The sequence below is a fragment of the Argiope bruennichi genome, chromosome 4, assembly GCF_947563725.1.
Source record: "Argiope bruennichi chromosome 4, qqArgBrue1.1, whole genome shotgun sequence".
Classification (NCBI taxonomy): Eukaryota; Metazoa; Arthropoda; class Arachnida; order Araneae; family Araneidae; genus Argiope; species Argiope bruennichi.
In genome coordinates this window covers 56244757-56253965 of record NC_079154.1, presented here as the reverse complement: position 1 = coordinate 56253965, position 9209 = coordinate 56244757, and positions in this window count along the sequence as shown.

Genomic DNA, 9209 nt, shown 5'->3' with positions numbered 1-9209 from the left:
TTGTATTTCGAAACTAAGGATATGCGTATACCTTTTATGTAAAATGCACATACATATAGGAATGTTAAAATTATCCATTTTTTTCAGTGAATGAAAAAAATGGATAATTTTTGTTTTGCATTTCATGATTGATGATGATAAAACAGAATTCGGTAGAAATGAATATTATCTTTTTTTGATGATAGAATTTGCTATTAAACCTGAATAAAAATAAATAAAACAGTTTTTCGAAAGATCATTAATTAAGAGGTAAATACTTATTTAAAGGAAGTAAATATGTACTACAAACACATGATTATTTGCATACCTGTTTGGATAATCTCATGTTGGCAGTAAAGCGGATTTGGATTTTCCAAAGTATTCAACTTTAAGTCATCTTATATAGAATCCTGCTTTACTTTTCTAATTCATAATCTTGATGAAATTTTTAAGCAGTTGAGTTGTCCTCAAGTATTTATTCTTCGATTATTAATGAAAATTTTTCAATTTAGTGCCCCTGAACACCTTATTTTTCTTTTTAATGGTTTTTAATCTGTCATAATGTATGGATGTATCAAGGGTCATCCGATAGCTATCGTACCGTATATATCAGCCAAGCAGAATTTTAATGTATTTGTCTTGGGTATGCCTGAATATTTTTGTGTATCAGTAATTAGTATGAATCATAAATAAATAAAAAACGGTTTTAAAATTGCTCTTTGTTAGCGTACCAAAATTTGAATGCTTTAAAGCAGTTCACTAAGTAGAATAGATTATTTTTTTTCCAAAAATATCAAAAATTTTCTTTTTTAGTAATTGATTTCTCATAAACTGATTGAATTTGGCTTCTAAATTTATCCTTTGGGAAATTACATGACTTTTGATATTTGCATAATACATGTTTTATTGCTATTTTACAACATCAAATGCGATTTTCTCAAATTCTAAATTTTGTCAGAAATTTCTCACGGAAATCATGACAAATTAAAATCTTATACACTTTCATTGTTAAAATTTTTGCATTACCAATTTCTTAAAATGCTCTGCAATTTTTGAAAGAGAGAATAATATATTTGTTCATTTAAAAATGTTTTAATGTTCCATAATGTAAAAAAAAAAAAAAAAAAAAAAAAAAAAAAAAACTGAAAATTTCAAGTTACTTGTCTATCGAACGTGGATATATATATTAATATATATATATATTGGATAGAAAGAGAGCTTCTTTCTTATTCAGGAACTATTATTTATTGAGCTATCTTCAATATTTTGAGCAAATCATTTGATATATTTTTAAACTAAAAAGTTTTTGCTTCATACTTCTTTTTAATCTAAAAACTCATATTTTTTAAATTTAAAAAGCTTTCAATATTTAAATAATATATATTTTGGTCATAATGATGTGTTTTCAATATATTTTACCTAAAAATTCCTCATAATTTTGCATCGTTTTTCAATAGAATTCCTCTCGAACGGAATTAATTATTTTCTGTTTTTCGGTTATATATATATATATATATATATATATATATATATATATAATGTCTATAAATATTGTGAATTTTTTCTTAAATTCTTTACCCTGCCTCAACATCAACATGGAATTAAAATTTAGTTGTATTAATGAATAAATTGATAATAAAAAATAAATTGATAATGAAAAGTCTGAAAATTCTAAAAAGGTGCATTGCTGTTTGAAAACAAGTATTTAAAATCTTAATACTCTTGTGCATCAAGAAGTAAGAAAAAATTCGATTAAAATAATTCTTTCTTTATAAAAAAGAAAAAAAATTAAGTTGAATAAATATATACTAACATTTTTTCTAGATTACTAAGAGGATTCAAAAGTCCAAACGATTGATAAAAATACAGAATCAAATAGACGATTGAAATCTGAGGCTACATTGACATCATTGTAGGCGGCCCAGTGAAACACATAGCATTGAGTAAAATAGCTCAGTCACGCAGTGTTGGTCGGAAAAAGGTTGAACTTTTTCAATTGAAGCGTTCCTTAAAACAACGAAAGTGTTATTTTAACGCAGTGTCTAATCCCTAAATAAGAGATTTTTTTTCTTATAGAACAGTATAAAGGGTAAGATATATATTCACAACAATCTAAATATACATAACAGAAATATTACACACTAAAAAAAAACTCGGGTAGTTTCAAACAAATTTCCTCAAAAATATTATGAAAAACGTCAGTTCAAGTGCAAAGGTATACTTTACTTCCAATGAAGCTAAATGAGATGCTATCTTCTTAAAAGGATTTGAAAGCGAAATATTCCTCTATGTACTAATCATTTTCCGTTAAAGAGTTCATTTGTCAAATTATTAATCATTCTACTGTTCTTACCGCATCCTGTGTATGCGAATTCCTCTATTTTGGTATTTATTTAAGTTATTTGTCAAGGATTATTCATAATTTCTCAAAAAACTTTTGATATACTTTTTTTAACGTTTTGATAAGTTTTAAATTTTTCAATAAAACAATACATAACATAGAAATCACATAGTTCTTGATACATACACATATTTTTGAAAACATTTTGTACACACACGCATACATATATATATATATATATATATATATATTGAATTTTTTTAATTTGATATATATATATATATTTCAAAATTTTTGATAAGTTGAACTGAACCAAAATTCTTCTCATGTAGAAGTCAGCAATGTAAGAAGTCATTTTCTCTATTTTATTTTTTTAAAAAAAGAACAAACAGATATTGATTTTCATTTTTTAGAAAGTTACTTTTTTTTTCTATATTTCGATTTAAGCACACATTCCACGAATTATTTAACTATCACGAATTATTGTTTTGTAAATATAGCACACTGAAAACTGTAATTCTTTAATAATTTTTATAGAACTGTCTGTAAATATCTTACTTATTACTTTTCATATTTGATATTATTGTATTTCAGTTGTTGAGAGAGCTTACTTCCAATTATTCTGGGTATACGGAATTGAAACCAAAGCATTAGATGACAAGGTTTATATAACTTTTTGTGTTCGAAACATCTTCTCCAAATATTCTTGGCAAAAAAGTATTTACGTAATATTATGCCACTATATTGTTTCTGTATTTGTTAATACTTCGGTAATACTTTTAATATTTTCGGTATTTGTTAATACTTTTAATATTTTCGGTAAGTAATAATCATTTAATCTGCAAATTTATTTAAATTTTTATTGTATATTAGCGCTTTCTAGAAATGAATTTGAGGAAAAATGAATTTGTTTGAATGTACTGTAATATTATGTAATAAACTGAAATTTTAAAATTAATATAAATAAAATAAAATAACCTACATTTTAGTACAACTAATGTGATTTTAAGAAATATTATTATATATATTTCTTCCTACTCTCCAAAATAAACTAGACTTACAAATATTGAACCACTGCAATTCCTTGAAATTTATTCAATTTTTTTAGGTATCTAAAACGAATCATCTTGGTAACTCTGTATTCGACAATTGTAAATACCTTTTACTTTGGGACTTGCGACTACTACACAATTCGTAAGACGATATATAAGTTTACATCATGCGAACAATTATTCCAGATCAAAATAGCGCCCTAAAATAAGCAATTACATCCAAAAAAAAAACTTTCCATGCAACCGTTTTCCCTAAACATGGAAATTGCGGAACTCCTTGTGGAAATAATAGTTTTAACGCTCCATGACGCAAACGATGTTCGGAAGCGGGGAGATAAAATATGGAGGAGGAAACGTCTAATTGGTCTCAAAACAAGGGAAATCAGTCCCTCACTTTTCTTCTTCAGAGAACTTTTTCCTACTTCCCACCTGTTCCACATGAAAGAGTTTTTTCCTCCTCCCACGATAACGATTTCACACGTTATCGGGTACCCTCTCTCCAAAGACCGTGGACACGCTCCACTGACTACCTGTTGATTTCAGAATCAGTCGACTTAAGGGATTTAGGTGGCATCTGGTACTTCTTTATTTGTACATTAGGTTGCGTCATCTTGGCCGACATTTCACTGCATCAGTGGGGATGAGACACCGGGAGATGAATCTTTTAGAATGAATAGAAACATGTTTATGGATTTTTTTCTTTAAATATTTAAGCCATATGAGTATTTATAAAATGAAATATTGAAAACTATTTTCACTTGTTTTTCGGTGCTTATTATACGCGATGCACTGAGAGAATATTTGTATTCGTCAAAAAGATTTTTATTACTTTTTTATGTAGATTCCTATAGGAAGACTACTTATTGCAATCGTTCTCACAAGAAAACTTTTGGAAATTTTCTTCAGTTCTTCACCTATCATGATCCCTAGAGTATAACTATGCATAACGCTTTGCTCATGCTATCTTGGGACCAAGATAACTAGAGTAATTTTGTTTGGAGTTTAACTGGTTTGGAAAATATTGTTAGAAATGTGAAAATCTCGGACGAGTTCGTAAATTCCCCATATAGGCCCATCTGTTTATTTTCTCTCAAAGAAGTGTACGTTGAGTAGCAATATGATATAGAGACTTTAAAATCAATCGAGTCTGAAGAAAGCTAATTTTGGAACATTATCGCATAGTTCAATGTAGAGATTTTAATGGATATAGAGACTTTAAAATCAATCGAGTCTGTAGAAAGCTAATTTTGGAACATTATCACATAGTTCAATGTAGAGATTTTAATGGATATAGAGACTTTAAAATCAATCGAGTCTGAAAAAAGCTAATTTTGGAACATTATAATCAATGGCTACGAGTCTTTCTTATGTGAGGAAAAAACTGCAATATCTTATTGAGTCGTCACATGATTAGGTTTTCAAAATTTTTAAGATGAAAACATTTGCGAAAGTTCTAAATTTCTATTTTTTGATATTAATTATTCTTCAGCTTTTAATTTAGCTATGTAATGTGGATAAACGATCTATTTTATACTTTCGGGTTTTTAACTGCAGTAGTTCTTACGCTTATTAGTTTGTTCTCATACAAAAAATTACTTTTATTACAATATTTAGTTTTGAAAAAATGCAATATTAAAATTTTTTGCTATTTTTAGAACTATAACTTCTAAGGTAAAATTGGAGATTGTTCTATTATATGACTGAGCTTATCTCTACTAATAATGAAAATGAGTGTCAATGTCTGGGTGTTGATCTTGAGTAGGCATCTACTGCCCGGAATATTTAAAAGAAAACATTTAAGATGAAAATATAAGTAATTAGAAATTACCCAAATTTTCGACGGTTTTCATTGATGAAGTACAGAAATATTATCGGATAAAACTGATTTTCACTCTGCCCCAAAATAAAATAAGTTACTGTTATTAATTTTATTGTTGCACAATTTTTTTTTTCAGAATGTGCAAATTTTTTAATGCAATATTTGTGACTATATTTTTCATCGTTACGACGAAATTTAAATCTTTCTTATTAATTCTAAAAATATTAACCACGTGTGTTCCTTCCATTCATAAGAAATTATGATTTTGTTCTTTTTTTATATTATTTGACATCTTTTTTAAAAAGTCTTACTTCTTATTCTGTTTCATCAATTTTTATGGAATTTTTTTCATGTAACCTTTTAATATATTAGATAAAATATCCAAAATGTTGGAAGGTAATACCGACTTCTCTTTTATTTTTTTAGTATGTTAAAAACGATCTAATGTGCTGTCAGATGTGTTCATGTATTAAAAATAAAATCCGCTGCACCATTTTAATTATTATTTTGTGTAAGAATAAGAAAGGGACATTAAATCTTTAGACAAGTTACAATTAGATGATAAAATATTTTCACACAAAGCATTTGAATTAATTCCGTTTAAGAACTTTACATACATGATAAGCACAACAGATGTGAAGGGATTAAAATAAAACAACTTCAGTGCTTATCATTATTTGATGTTTAAAAACACATCATTGAGGAACCATGACTGCTCCGTCATGCATCAGAAATTTAATTGTAATTAATCACAGTTAATATTCCCTGCATACTAGCTGGCTGTTTGAAATAAAAGTAATTTTTTTATCTATATTTTCTTTAAAAACAGAAATTTAAAGGAAGAGGAAATCGAATTTTGTTATTAGTTTCAACGAGCAAAGAATATTTTTTGCAAAGTTTACTTATTTGAATGCTTTGTTAATACATACAATCATTGTTTTAGATTTTGATTAGATAGTACTTTCCAGACTTCCTGAAAGAATTAATTTATTCGCATTCTAATGATATAGCAGGACTTAAGCTACGAAAATTAGCCTCATAATAATAAATATTCGGAATAATGCAGATTAAACTAAATACTCTAAAAGATAACGAAGTGCTTAACAATTCAAACAAGGAAAACGAAGAAATATGTTTCGAATGGTTTGATGTTTTTATAATTCGGAAGCAACGTAAGAAAGAAAAATCGTCATTTACAATATTTTAATGAAAATGAATTATTACAGAGATTTTTACAGAATCTATGTACAGTGCAGAAATGTATACAAGTATCTACATATAATCAACGATTGAAGCCTATGACTTCAATTTTAAGTATTTACCAACCGTGGCCACCATGCTCTAGTACTGGAACGGGAACAAAATGATGATGGACATGATGCTCTGTAAAGAAATACAAATTATTCTGAATTTTATTTGTAAAATATTAAGGTTTACTTTTGTATAATATATTGCAGAAATTGTATGACTTATAAATATTAATAACTAAATTAAATTCATTATTTCTTTTCAATCACGATTTTCAAATGATAGATTTATAAGCAAATTAAGTCAATGAATTTATATAGCAGGCTATATTTTGGTGCCTGGGAATTTTAACCTGATATTTTTCATATGCGCTCAAAATAGATTTGTTTTTGATTTTCCCTTTCAATGTTTGTTTGTAGGATATGATGAAAATGTTATTCAAGTTATATCAAATTTAAGTTTCAGGCAAATACGTTAAATTAAAAACTCCTTTCTCTAATAAATTGCGTAAAACAATTCAACCGATGAAAACACTTGGGCACAGTATAGAAGGGATTTTGAAATTTTGTTGCATATTATTACTGTTCTATATGACGAATTGTATAGTCACTACCATGTGAAACATTCTCTATACACTCCTTTACTATATTCATTATTGCATGCTGAGAATGTGTTATGATAGAGTCTATGATGTGTCTGGTGACATGAGCATAAAAGAAATTACTTCAGAAAATTTAAATGGAAACACTCGCAACATGCATTAATGGTTACAAACATCTTTACATTGTTTGAAGTAAATTGAATATGTATGGATATTAGTTGTGCGACAAAGGGCAATTATTGCATAAGAAGAAAGGATTTTAAGTTATTTTCGATTTTGGATCCAAGCTTTTCTTATCGTTGTTTTAATTGGTATCATTTATAATCAGTTCAATTGTTTTCAATAACCATTTTATTATTATTTGCTTAATATGATTCGATTTTATGATAAAACCAAGCAATCATATGAGATACAGAGGATATTGAAGAACGAATTACAGTAACGACTTGAGCACAAATGATACTTTAATATTTTTTTGTATTAAAAGTAACTTTATTTTAATTAATTTTAATTTACTTAAATGGGATTATTAATATGAAATTGGTTTTTAAATTGCCCTAAATTTTTATTAAAAATATAAATAAGAAATTTTAATCTTTTCTCTTTCTCATAATTTTGATTGACATCTCCTTTTGTTGTCGAAATAATAATAAAATAATCAGATATGTATAAGTGGTTTTAACTACTTAAACTGGCATTGCTGCTAAAAGTTTTAAAATATTAAAGATATTACTCGATACGTTTGTTAAGCAAAAAATGAATTTATTTAAAAAATACTTTGCATTCTAAAGAAAAAAGAACGCTTTTGTTTTAAATGAGAAAATAAATTAAATGTTTATAATGTAACAGTAAAAATGTATTTTTATATTATTAAATTCTTTTCAAGTTTTATTACATAGCTAATTTGCAACCCCGAATATACGGTTTTAAAGAGACTTTATCAGGTATTATTGCGAATTATTCACTTGGAGTTACGGCATTTTTTTATGCATATGTATTAAAATATAAATGCGTCAAATTTCTTTAAAAACTTTTTAAAGCTAAAATTAAGAGATATATAATCTTTTATAATTTCAAAATATTCCAGTTGACTTAATTTTCAAATTTTCAAATTATTTTTTCCTTATTAACCAATATAAATTTATCTGGAATAAAACTGTGTATGATTTTGTAACTCCAATTAAATGCTAACTTTTTTTAGAAATATTTTTAGGTGCATTTACTTAATTTTCGTAAGAATTTTATGTTTTTTTCGGAAATAAATTAATTTTTTAACGTGCTAAAAAATACGAAATTTAAAATGCGTACCACATTTTTTAAAAATTTTTTATCGAAATCGTTATTATCAATTCTATCTAATTTCTTCAAAAATTAAAACACCTCAAGCATTTTAAAGATATTTAAATTTAATTATCACATCATTTTGAGGAAAGTAATTAATTGTGCTTTTTCTTTCTCTCTCTAAACCTTTGAAATACTCATTTTATTGAATAATATATCTTATAAAATAAAATTTCGATATATCGATATATAATGAAATTTAACATATCGATAATATTTAATATCCGATATATGATAAAATTTCATATATCGATAATATTTAATATCCGATATATGATAAAATTTCATATATCGATAATATTTAATGCATCAATATATAAGAAAATTTAATATATCGATAGTTTGATAATATTCAATGTATCGATAAAATTAAAATGTCATATTTCTGTCCATTTTTACTTATTTCAAAGCCCACTGGCACCTTAATGAGATCCTTTAATGCAAACACAATTAATAATCACCTTTATGCCCTTGCAGAAGTTTCGCGACCGCTCCGGCTGCCAGTAAAGTTGCGATACCTTCACGTGCTCCACCATGGCGTCTCCCGCCTTTGTAGATGAGTAAAGGACCGTGGTGACTCTCGACATTTCTACATACCATAGCTAAAGTGAGCAAAACAGCTAGCAAATGCAGAACCATTCGTTTCCAGGATGCCATGCTATAAAAATAGACAGTAGAGTTAATATTTATCACTACTAGAATATGCGATTTATTTTTGATTATCGAAAAAAGAATTATTGAATATAAACAATAATTGAAAATTCAGCTTAAATAACGAGATTAATAATCACTGGAAGGTAACAGAATATTTTTATCATTTTTCTATTT